We start from the raw sequence: 10318 nt of genomic DNA on the forward strand, positions 1-10318 counted from the left end.
TGCTGAAACCGGAAAGGGCCTTCCCCAAACTGTTGCCACAAAGTTACAAGCACAGAATAGTCTACAATGTAATTTGAATGCTGTAGTGTTAAGATTACCCTTCACTGGAACTAAGGGGCCTAGACTGAACCATGAAAACAGCCACACACCATTATTTCTCCTCCACCAAACTTTACAATTTGCACTATGCATTGGGGCAGGTTGCGTTCTCTTGGCATCCACCAAAACCAGATTTGTCTGTCGGACTACCAGATGGTGAAGCGTGATTCATCACTCCACAGAACACGTTTCATCTGCTCCAGAGTCCAATGGCGATGAGCTTTACACCACCCCAGCTGACGCTTGGCATTGCGCATGGTGATATTAGGCTTGTGTGCGGCTGCTAAGGCCATGGAAAACCATTTCATGAAGCTCCCGACAAACAGTTCTTGTGCCTACGTTATTGGGAAGTGGAAACGTCTAGGAGCAACAATGGCTCAGCCGCGAAGTGGTAGGCCACACAAGCTCACATAACGGGACCGCCAAGTGCTAAAGCGCGTATCGCGTAAAAAAGTTGTAACGATCAATACCGAGTTCCAAACTGCCTCTGAAAGCAACATCAGCACAAGAACTGTTTGTCGGGAGCTTCATAAAATGGGTTTCTGCACACAAGCCTAAGATACTAATGCGCAATGCAATGCGTCGGCTAGAGTGGTGTAAAGCTCACCGCCATTGGACTCTGGAGCAGTGGAAACGTTCTCTGGAGTGATGAATCACGCTTCACCATCTGGCAGTCCAACGAACGAATCTGGGTTTCACGGATGCCAGGAGAATGCAACCAGCATGAATGCATGCCAACTGTAAAGTTTGGTGGAGGAGGAATAATGGTTCTGGCTAGGCCCCTTAGTTACAGTGAAGAGCAATCTTAATGCTACAGCATACAGAGACATTCTAGACGATTCTGTGCTTCTAACTTTGTGGCAACAGTTTGGGGAAGGTCCTGTGCTGTTTCAGTATGATAATGCCCCCGTTCACAAAGCGAGGTCCATACAGAAATGCTTTGTCAAGATCAGTGTGGAAGAACTTGACTGGCCTGCACAGAGTCCTGACCTCAACCTCACTGAATTGGAACACCGACTGCGAGCCAGGCCTAATCGCCCAACATCAGAAGCAAGTCCTCGCAGCAATGTTCCAACATCTAGTGGAAAGCCTTCCCAGAAGAGTGGAGGCTGTTATAGCAGCAAAAGGGGGATCAACTCCATATGAATTTCCCATGATTTTAGGAATGATATGTTCAACGAGCATGTGTCCACAAACTTTTGGTAATGTAGAATTTGTAGAATTTACTGCATTGTGTTGTGCTGTATATCAATGGTAAAAACAAGGAACCAGAGCAAAAGCACCATGTGCCTCACCACAGCACTCTCCCTGTCTGCAGGCTCCCTAGCCAGGGCATGTTGATGGGCGTCCCTGGGCTGCTGTGGGTGTAGGGGGTGGTGCCGTGGAGGGTGTTGAAGTCATCCCGGGCATGGATCACAAGGAAGTCATCACTAATGACAGAGAGAGACAAAGTTTGAGAGGACACTGCCAGACAGAGAACAGTTTGAACACAGCGCTGACTGGAGCCAAGGGCTGGGACTCGACGCTGTCTCACCATACTTTCTGAATACTGTGCATTCAGAAAGTATTCAGACCCCTTGACTTATTAATAAACATTTTGTTACGTTAGCCTTATTCTAAAATGTATTAAATATCAACAAAAAATCCTCAATCTACACAGAATACCCCATAATGACAACGAACAGGTTTTTAGAAATGTTTGTAAAAAAAAAAAAAAAAGGTTTCTATTGATCATCCATGAGATGTTTGTACAACTTAATTGGAGTCCACCTGTGGTAAATTCATTTGATTGGACATGATTTGGAAAGGCACATACCTGTCTATATATGGACATGATTTAGAAAGAAACACGCCTATATAAGTACCGACAATTGACAGTGCAAGTCAGAGCAGAAACTATACCATGAAGTCCAAGGAACTGTCCATAAATCTTAGAGAGAATTGTGATGAGGCATACAGTACCAGTCAAAGGTTTGGAAACACCTACTCATTCAAGGGTTTTTCTTTATTTTTACTATTTTCTACATTGTAGAATAATAGTGAACACGTCAAAACTATGAAATAACACATACTGTATGGAATCATGTAGTGAGCAAAAAAAGTATTAAACAAATCAAAATATATTCAATATATTGAAACTGGCTCTCATGAGGACCACCACAGGAAAGGAAGTCCCAGAGTTACCGCTGCTGCAGAGGATAAGTTCATTAGAGTTACCAGCCTCAGAAATCACCAATGAACTACACCTCAGATTGCAGCCAAAAAAATGCTTCAGAGTTCAAGTAACAGACATCAACATAAACTGTTCAGAGGAGACTGCGTGAATCAGGCCTTCATGGTCGAATTGCTGCAAAAAAAATATATACCGTAAATTCCGGACTATAAGCCGCAACTTTTTTCCCAGGCTTTGAACCTCTCGGCTTAAACAATGATGCGGCTAATATATAGATATTTCCCGCTTTCAATTTTTTTACACCAAAAAAACACATTCTGTGACGTGCTCAGTTTTTTGGTGGCATGAAGCTTTCATTAGACCAATGAAATTGCCGAACGGGTTAAGGTCAAACAACTTTTTTGTTTACTGTTTAGATGAAATCGAGCGCTCTCAAACTTCCCATCATTCTGATTACGGTAGTCATTTTGTCACCCTCATCATGGCAAAGACACAGAGAAATGCATATGATGCAGCTTTCAAGTTGAAGGCGATTAATCTTGCTGTTGGAAAAGGAAATAGAGCTGCTGCACGGGAGCTTGGTCTTAATGAGTCGATAATAAGACGTTGGAAACAGCAGCGTGAGGAATTGACTCAGTGCAAAAAGACAACTAAAGCTTACTGCTCATTTTTTATTTTTTGTTACAAGCCGTGTTTCGTTAAAGCCTATTTATTTTTGTTACAAGCCGTGTTTCGTTAAAGCCTGTGTAAAGTTCATTTGTTTCAATGTACCGGTAGGCACCTGTGGCTTATAGACATGTGCGGCTTATTTATGTTCAAAATAATATACTGCTCAAAAAATAAAGGGAACACTTAAACAACACATCCTAGATCTGAATGAAATAAATAATCTTACTAAATACTTTTTTCTTTACATAGTTGAATGTGCTGACAACAAAATCACACACAAATTATCAATGGAAATCCAATTTATCAACCCATGGAGGTCGATTTGGAGTCACACTCAAAATTAAAGTGGAAAACCACACTACAGGCTGATCCAACTTTGATGTAATGTCCTTAAAACAAGTCAAAATGAGGCTCAGTAGTGTGTGTGGCCTCCACGGGCCTGTATGACCTCCCTACAACGCCTGGGCATGCTCCTGATGAGGTGGCGGATGGTCTCCTGACGGATGTCCTCCCAGACCTGGACTAAAGCATCTGCCAACTCCTGGACAGTCTGTGGTGCAACGTGGCGTTGGTGGATGGAGCGAGACATGATGTCCCAGATGTGCTCAATTGGATTCAGGTCTGGGGAACGGGCGGGCCAGTCCATAGCATCAATGCCTTCCTCTTGCAGGAACTGCTGACACACTCCAGCCACATGAGGTCTAGCATTGTCTTGCATTAGGAGGAACCCAGGGCCATCCACACCAGCATATGGTCTCACAAGGGGTCTGAGGATCTCATCTCGGTACCTAATGGCAGTCAGGCTACCTCTGGCGAGCACATGGAGGGCTGTGCGGCCCCCCAAAGAAATGCCACCCCACACCATGACTGACCCACCGCCAAACCGGTCATGCTGGAGGATGTTGCAGGCAGCAGAACGTTCTCCACGGCGTCTCCAGACTGTCACGTCTGTCACGTGCTCAGTGTGAACCTGCTTTTATCTGTGAAGAGCACAGGGCGCTAGTGGCGAATTTGCCAATCTTGGTGTTCTCTGGCAAATGCCAAAACGTCCTGCACGGTGTTGGGCTGTAAGCACAACCCCCACCTGTGGACGTCGGGCCCTCATACCACCCTCATGGAGTCTGTTTCTGACCGTTTGAGCAGACACATGCACATTTGTGGCCTGCTGGAGGTCATTTTGCAGGGCTCTGGCAGTGCTTCTCCTGCTCCTCCTTGCACAAAGGCGGAGGTAGCGGTCCTGCTGCTGGGTTGTTGCCCTCCTACGGCCTCCTCCACGTCTCCTGATGTACTGGCCTGTCTCCTGGTAGCGCCTCCATGCTCTGGACACTACGCTGACAGACACAGCAAACCTTCTTGCCACAGCTCGCATTGATGTGCCATCCTGGATGAGCTGCACTACCTGAGCCACTTGTGTGGGTTGTAGACTCCGTCTCATACTACCACTAGAGTGAAAGCACCGCCAGCATTCAAAAGTGACCAAAACATCAGCCAGGAAGCATAGGAACTGAGAAGTGGTCTGTGGTCCCCACCTGCAGAACCACTCCTTTATTGGGGGTGTCTTGCTAATTGCCTATAATTTCCACCTGTTTTCTATTCCATTTGCACAACAGCATGTGAAATTTATTGTCAATCAGTGTTGCTTCCTAAGTGGACAGTTTGATTTCACAGAAGTGTGATTGACTTGGAGTTACATTGTGTTGTTTAAGTGTTCCCTTTATTTTTTTGAGCAGTGTATATATTTTTTAATTCAGTGGGTGCGGCTTATATTCACGTGTGCTTAATAGTCCGGGAATTACGGTACTAATAAAGGATACCAATAACAAGAAGAGACTTGCTTGGGCCAAGAAACAAGAGCAATGGTCATTAGACAGGTGGAAATCTGTCCTTTGGTCTGATGAGTCCTATTTGAGATTTTTGATTCCAACCGCCGTGTCTTTGTGAGACGCAGAGTAGGTGAACGGATGATCTTCGCGTGAGTGGTTCCCACCGTGAAGCATGGAGGAGAATGTGTGATGGTTCTTTGCTGGTGACACTGATTTATTTAGAATTCAAGGCACACTTAACCAGCATGGCTACCACAGCATTCTGCAGCGATACATCATCCCATCTGGGTTGTGCTTAGTGGGACTATCATTTGTTTTTCAACAAGACAATTACCCAACACACCTCCAGGCTGTGTAAGGGCTATTTGACCAAGAAGGAGAGTGATGGAGCGTTGCATCAGATGACCTGGCCTCCACAATCACCCGACCTCAACCCAATTGAGATGGTTTGGAATGAGTTGGACCGTAGAGTGAAGGAAAAGCATTCCAGGTCACTACCTCATGAAGCTTGTTTTAGTAAAATGCTGAAGGATGGGGTAGGAGAAATGTAACCACTCTCAAATTCATAGGCAGAGCTATGGACGCTAGGACTGACCATCCATGATATCAAAATTATAGTTTTAAAAAGTGTGCAAAGCTGTCATTGGCTACTTTGAAGAGTCTCAAAAATCTTTTGATTTGTTTAATACTTTTTTGGTTATTACATGATTCCATGTGTTATTTCATAGTGCTGATGTCTTCACTATTATTAAACAATGTAGAAAATAGTAAAAATCAAGAAAAACCCTTAAATGAGTAGGTGTGTCCAAATTTTGACTGCTACTGTATATGGAGCACACTGTAAATGTTTAATCTTATCTGAATGAGGAGAAGTTTTGCACAGCAGATGACCGGAGGCAACTGACAAGTGTTGATCCATTTAACACTATTAAATACAAATGCAGTGCTGCTCACCCTCTGGTTACAATAAAGAATTCAGGAGCTACAGTATAGATCAAGCGCAGAAGTGTATTCTGACATCAAAGTACCTTCACTAGATATTAAATGAGTTGGGACTGAGAGGGAGGCAGAGGAGTTCCATTTCTCACAGGGGGAAAAATGCTAACACTGCTATAGTGAAGGGCCTATTATAGTGCATTGCATCTGCTAAATCCTCTAAGCTTGCATGAAAAGAGCCGTTTGCTGTAACATTACACTGATTTCACAAGTCTACAGGCTAAGTCCGCAATATCAGAAATTAAAGTGCTTTTTTGGTGGACAGAGCAGATTGAATGAACTGTGAAAATGTCTGCGGTGTGACAATATAAAAGGCCCAGCGTACTTCTAACAAAGATTTTCAGATGTTCGCCAGACGGAATCATCGACTATGGGTTAACTTTAGAATTAACCTTTTGACAAACCTCTAACACGACTGTGGTGGGTGTATTCGAAAGCATTAGCACAAAGCAAGTGTTTGAAAAAGCAAATTTAGTCTGTTCTGCATTGCTTCATTGTACACACGAGAGGGGGAATTGTTGGGCACAGTTCAAAACAAAGTACTTACTCATTTACAGATCTGTGGGCTTGAAATGCCAATGGCAGGTGGAGGGACGATAGATCCAAAATTCATACAACCTCTGTACATAAAAAAAAATGAATGAGGCTGATGCAACAGATCAGAGCCCAGTTTCCTAAAAGCAGCAATCAGCTGTTGAAACAAAGGCCACTCCCGCCCCCGTTTTAGTAAAAAGCTGAAAGATGGGGTAGGAGAAATGTGCCCACTCTCCAATTCACAGACAGAGATTTGGATGCAAGGACTGACCATCCATGATCTCAAAATTATATATTTTATATCATAATTTACAAACATTGGCGTTAAACAAGCTTATATTTTGGGTTGTGATGGTGTATGACTGTTGAACTAAGCTTATGAGGAATTTCTGGGTTATATTCTTTAAGAATCAATGGGTGTGTGTGTGTGTGTGTGTATATATATATACACATACACACACACACTGAACAAAAATAAAACGCAACATGCAACAATTTCAAAGATTTCACTGAGTTGCAGTTCATATCGAGAAATCAGTCAAATAAAATAAAATGTATTAGGCACCTAATCTATGGATTTCACATGACTGAGAATACAGATATGCATCTATTGGTCACAGATACATAAAAAATAGGAACACGCTTTCGTACACTTTGATCCTTTGATCCTGAGCATCCCAAACATGCTCCAGGAATTGTGTATAGATCTTTGCGACATGGAGCTGGGCATAGCCATGCTGAAACATGAGGCCTCAGGATCTCGTCACGGTATCGCTGTGCATTCAAATTGCCATCGATAAAATGCAATTGTGTTCATTGTCCATAGCTTGCCTGCCCATACCATAACCCCACCACGGGGCACTCTGTTCACAACAATGACATTAGCAAACCACTCGCCCACACTTGCTGTTGTGAGGCCAGTTTGACATACTGCCAAATTCTCTAAAACATTCTCTGGCAACAGTTATGGTGGACATACAGTACCTGCAGTCAACATGCCAATTGCACGCTCCCTCAAAACTTGACATCTGTGGCATTGTGTTGTGTGACCAAACTGCACAGCTTCTTGATATGCCACACCTGTCAAGTGGATGGAATATCTTGCCAAAGGAGAAACGTTCACTAACAGGGATGTAACACAAATTTGCGCACAAACTTTGAGAGGAATAAGCTTTATGTGCATATGGAACATTTCTGGGATCTTTTATTTCAGCTTATGAAACATGGGACCTGTCACAACTTCCTCCGAAGTCTGTCCCTCTCCTTGTTCGGGCGACGTTCGGCGGTCGACGTCACCGGTCTGCTAGCCATTGCCGAATCACCTTTCATTTTCCATTTGTTTTGTCTTGTCTTCCCACACACCTGGCTTCAATTCCATCAATTACATGTTGTGTATTTAACCCTCTGTTCCCCCCATGTCCTTGTCCGGTAGTGTTTTTTTGTAAGTGCTTGTGCACGTTATGTCTGGTGTGCGTCGGGTTTTGTACCCATTTATTGATTGTTCTGTTTTCCGGTGGTTTTCATTATTAAACTGCGCTGTTGGAAACAGTTTTTGCTCTCCTGCGTCTGACTTCTCTGCCGCCAGTACGCACCCCTTACAGAATACCGGACCAAACTTATGGACTCAGCAGGAGCAGGTACCCCGGTATAGAGGTGGAGGAGCGCCTCCGGGAGCACGCAGTAATGCTCCACCATCTTGGCACCGCCATGGATCGCACTGTCCAGACAATGGACCGCTGGGAGAGACAGGGAGTTCTCCCAGCGCCTCTACCAGCACAGCCGGGGTCTCCACTACGCGCCCCTCCTTCTCCTGCTCCCAGTAGGATTTGTCTCTCCCTTCCCCAGGAATACAATGGGATGGTTGCGAACTGCCAGGGGTTCCTCTTGCAGCTGGACTTATACCTGGCAACCGTCCACCCGGCTCCTTCGGGCCGTGAGAGGGTGTCCGCCCTCGTCTCGTGCCTCACCGGGAAAGCCCTGGAGTGGGCCAACGCCGTGTGGAGAGAGGGAGATGCGGCATTGGACCAGTTTTAGGAGTTAACCCGCCGCTTCTGGGCAGTCTTCGACCACCCGCACGAGGGTAGAGCGGTGGGTGAACGCCTATTCCATCTGAGGCAGGGGACGAAGAGCGCCCAGGAGTTCACACTGGAGTTTCGGACCCTGGCTGCCGGCGCGGGGTGGAACGACAGGGCCCTGATCGACCATTATTGCTGCAGTCTGCGCGAGGACGTCCGTCGAGAGTTGGCCTGCAGAGACACCACCCTCACGTTTGACCAGCTGGTGGACCTGTCCATCCGGCTGGATAACCTGCTGGCTGCCCGCGGACGTTCAGATCGGGGTCTGTTGGTTCCATCCCCCCACACCCCCTCTCCGATACCCATGGAGCTGGGAGGGGCGGTGTGCAGGGAGACCGGAGGGGGTTCCAGCTCGTGCACCATCTGTGGCCGCAGAGGTCACACTGCCGGTCGGTGCCGGGTTGGTTCCTCTGGGTATCGAGGCAGCAGGCAGGGCGCTCTGGAGTCACCCCAGGTGAGCCGGCACCATTCTCACCCAGAGCCCTCTGTCGCACATATGTTTGTGTATGTCACTTTTTCAGAGTTTTCCCCACATTCCCAGCATAAGGCGCTCGTCGATTCAGGCGCGGCTGGGAATTTTATTGATAGATCGTTTGCCCATAGTTTAGGCATCCCCATTGTTCCCGTGTTAAGGGTGTGTACTGGAGGCAAAGTCAGGTGCAGGAGAGCAGAGTGTAGTGAACAGGCGCACTTTTTATTCCGGTCCAACGAAAGCACAAAAGTACATAAATGTGCGCAAACACGGAACATAGACAAAAGTATGGCGCGTAACAATACCCACATAACATAAATACAATTTAAGACATGGAGGGGAACAGAGAACTAAATACATGCAGTGTGGGAATGCAGTGTGGGAATGAAAACCAGGTGTGTATGGGACAAGACAAAACAAATGGAAATATGAAAAATGGAGCGGCGATGTTGATTGCCGAACGCCGCCCGAAGAAGGAGAAGAGCCGACTTCGGCGGAAGTCGTGACACTTGGCTAAGAACGTGAGTGTTTATGTTTCCTCCTGCTCGGTGTGCGCCCAGTGTAAGGCTCCTAGGCACCTGCCCAGAGGGAAGCTACACCCCTTACCCATTCCACAACGGCCTTGGTGGCATCTGTCGGTGGATTTTCTAACCGATCTCCCCCCTAACAGGGTAACACCGCGATCCTGGTCGTTGTGGATCGGTTCTCGAAGTCCTGTCGTCTCCTCCCTCTGCCCGGTCTCCCTACGACCTTACAGACTGTGGAGGCCTTGTTTACGCAAGTCTTCCGGCACTATGGGGTGCCTGAGGATGTAGTGTTTGATCGAGGTCCCCAATTCACATCTAGGGTCTGGAAGGCGTTCATGGAACGTCTGGGGTCTCGATCAGCCTTACTTCAGGGTTTCACCCCGAGAGTAATGGGCAGGTGGAGAGAGTAAACCCGGATGTGGGCAGGTTCCTGCGGTCCTATTGCCAAGACCGGCCCTGGGCGGCGTTCGTGCCCTGGGCCGAGATGGCACAGAACTCGCGTAAATATATTCACATCACCAACTTATTGATTAAAACACACCGTTTTGCAATGAAGGTCTACAGCAGCCTTAACAGCACTCTGTAGGGTTGCATCATGGTGTAGCCGGAGAACAGCTAGTTTCTGTCCTCCTCTGGGTACATTGACTTCAATACATAACCTAGGAGGCTCATGGTTCTCATCTCTTCCATAGACTTACACAGTAATTATGACAACTTCCAGAGGACGTCCTCCAACCTATCAGAGCTCTTGCAGCATGAACTGACATGTTGTCCACCCAATCAAAGGATCAGAGAATGAATCTCGTACTGAAAGCATAAGCTACATCTAGCAATCACTGGAGTGCATAAAATGTGCAGAGTAGTTGACTCAAGAGAGAAAGACAACCGTTTTGAACAAATACATTTATTAAAAATGGAGAAGCAAGAGAGCTAGAATCTTTTAAAACTTT

Source organism: Salmo trutta, chromosome 9 (assembly GCF_901001165.1).
Source record: "Salmo trutta chromosome 9, fSalTru1.1, whole genome shotgun sequence".
In the NCBI taxonomy this organism is placed as follows: Eukaryota; Metazoa; Chordata; class Actinopteri; order Salmoniformes; family Salmonidae; genus Salmo; species Salmo trutta.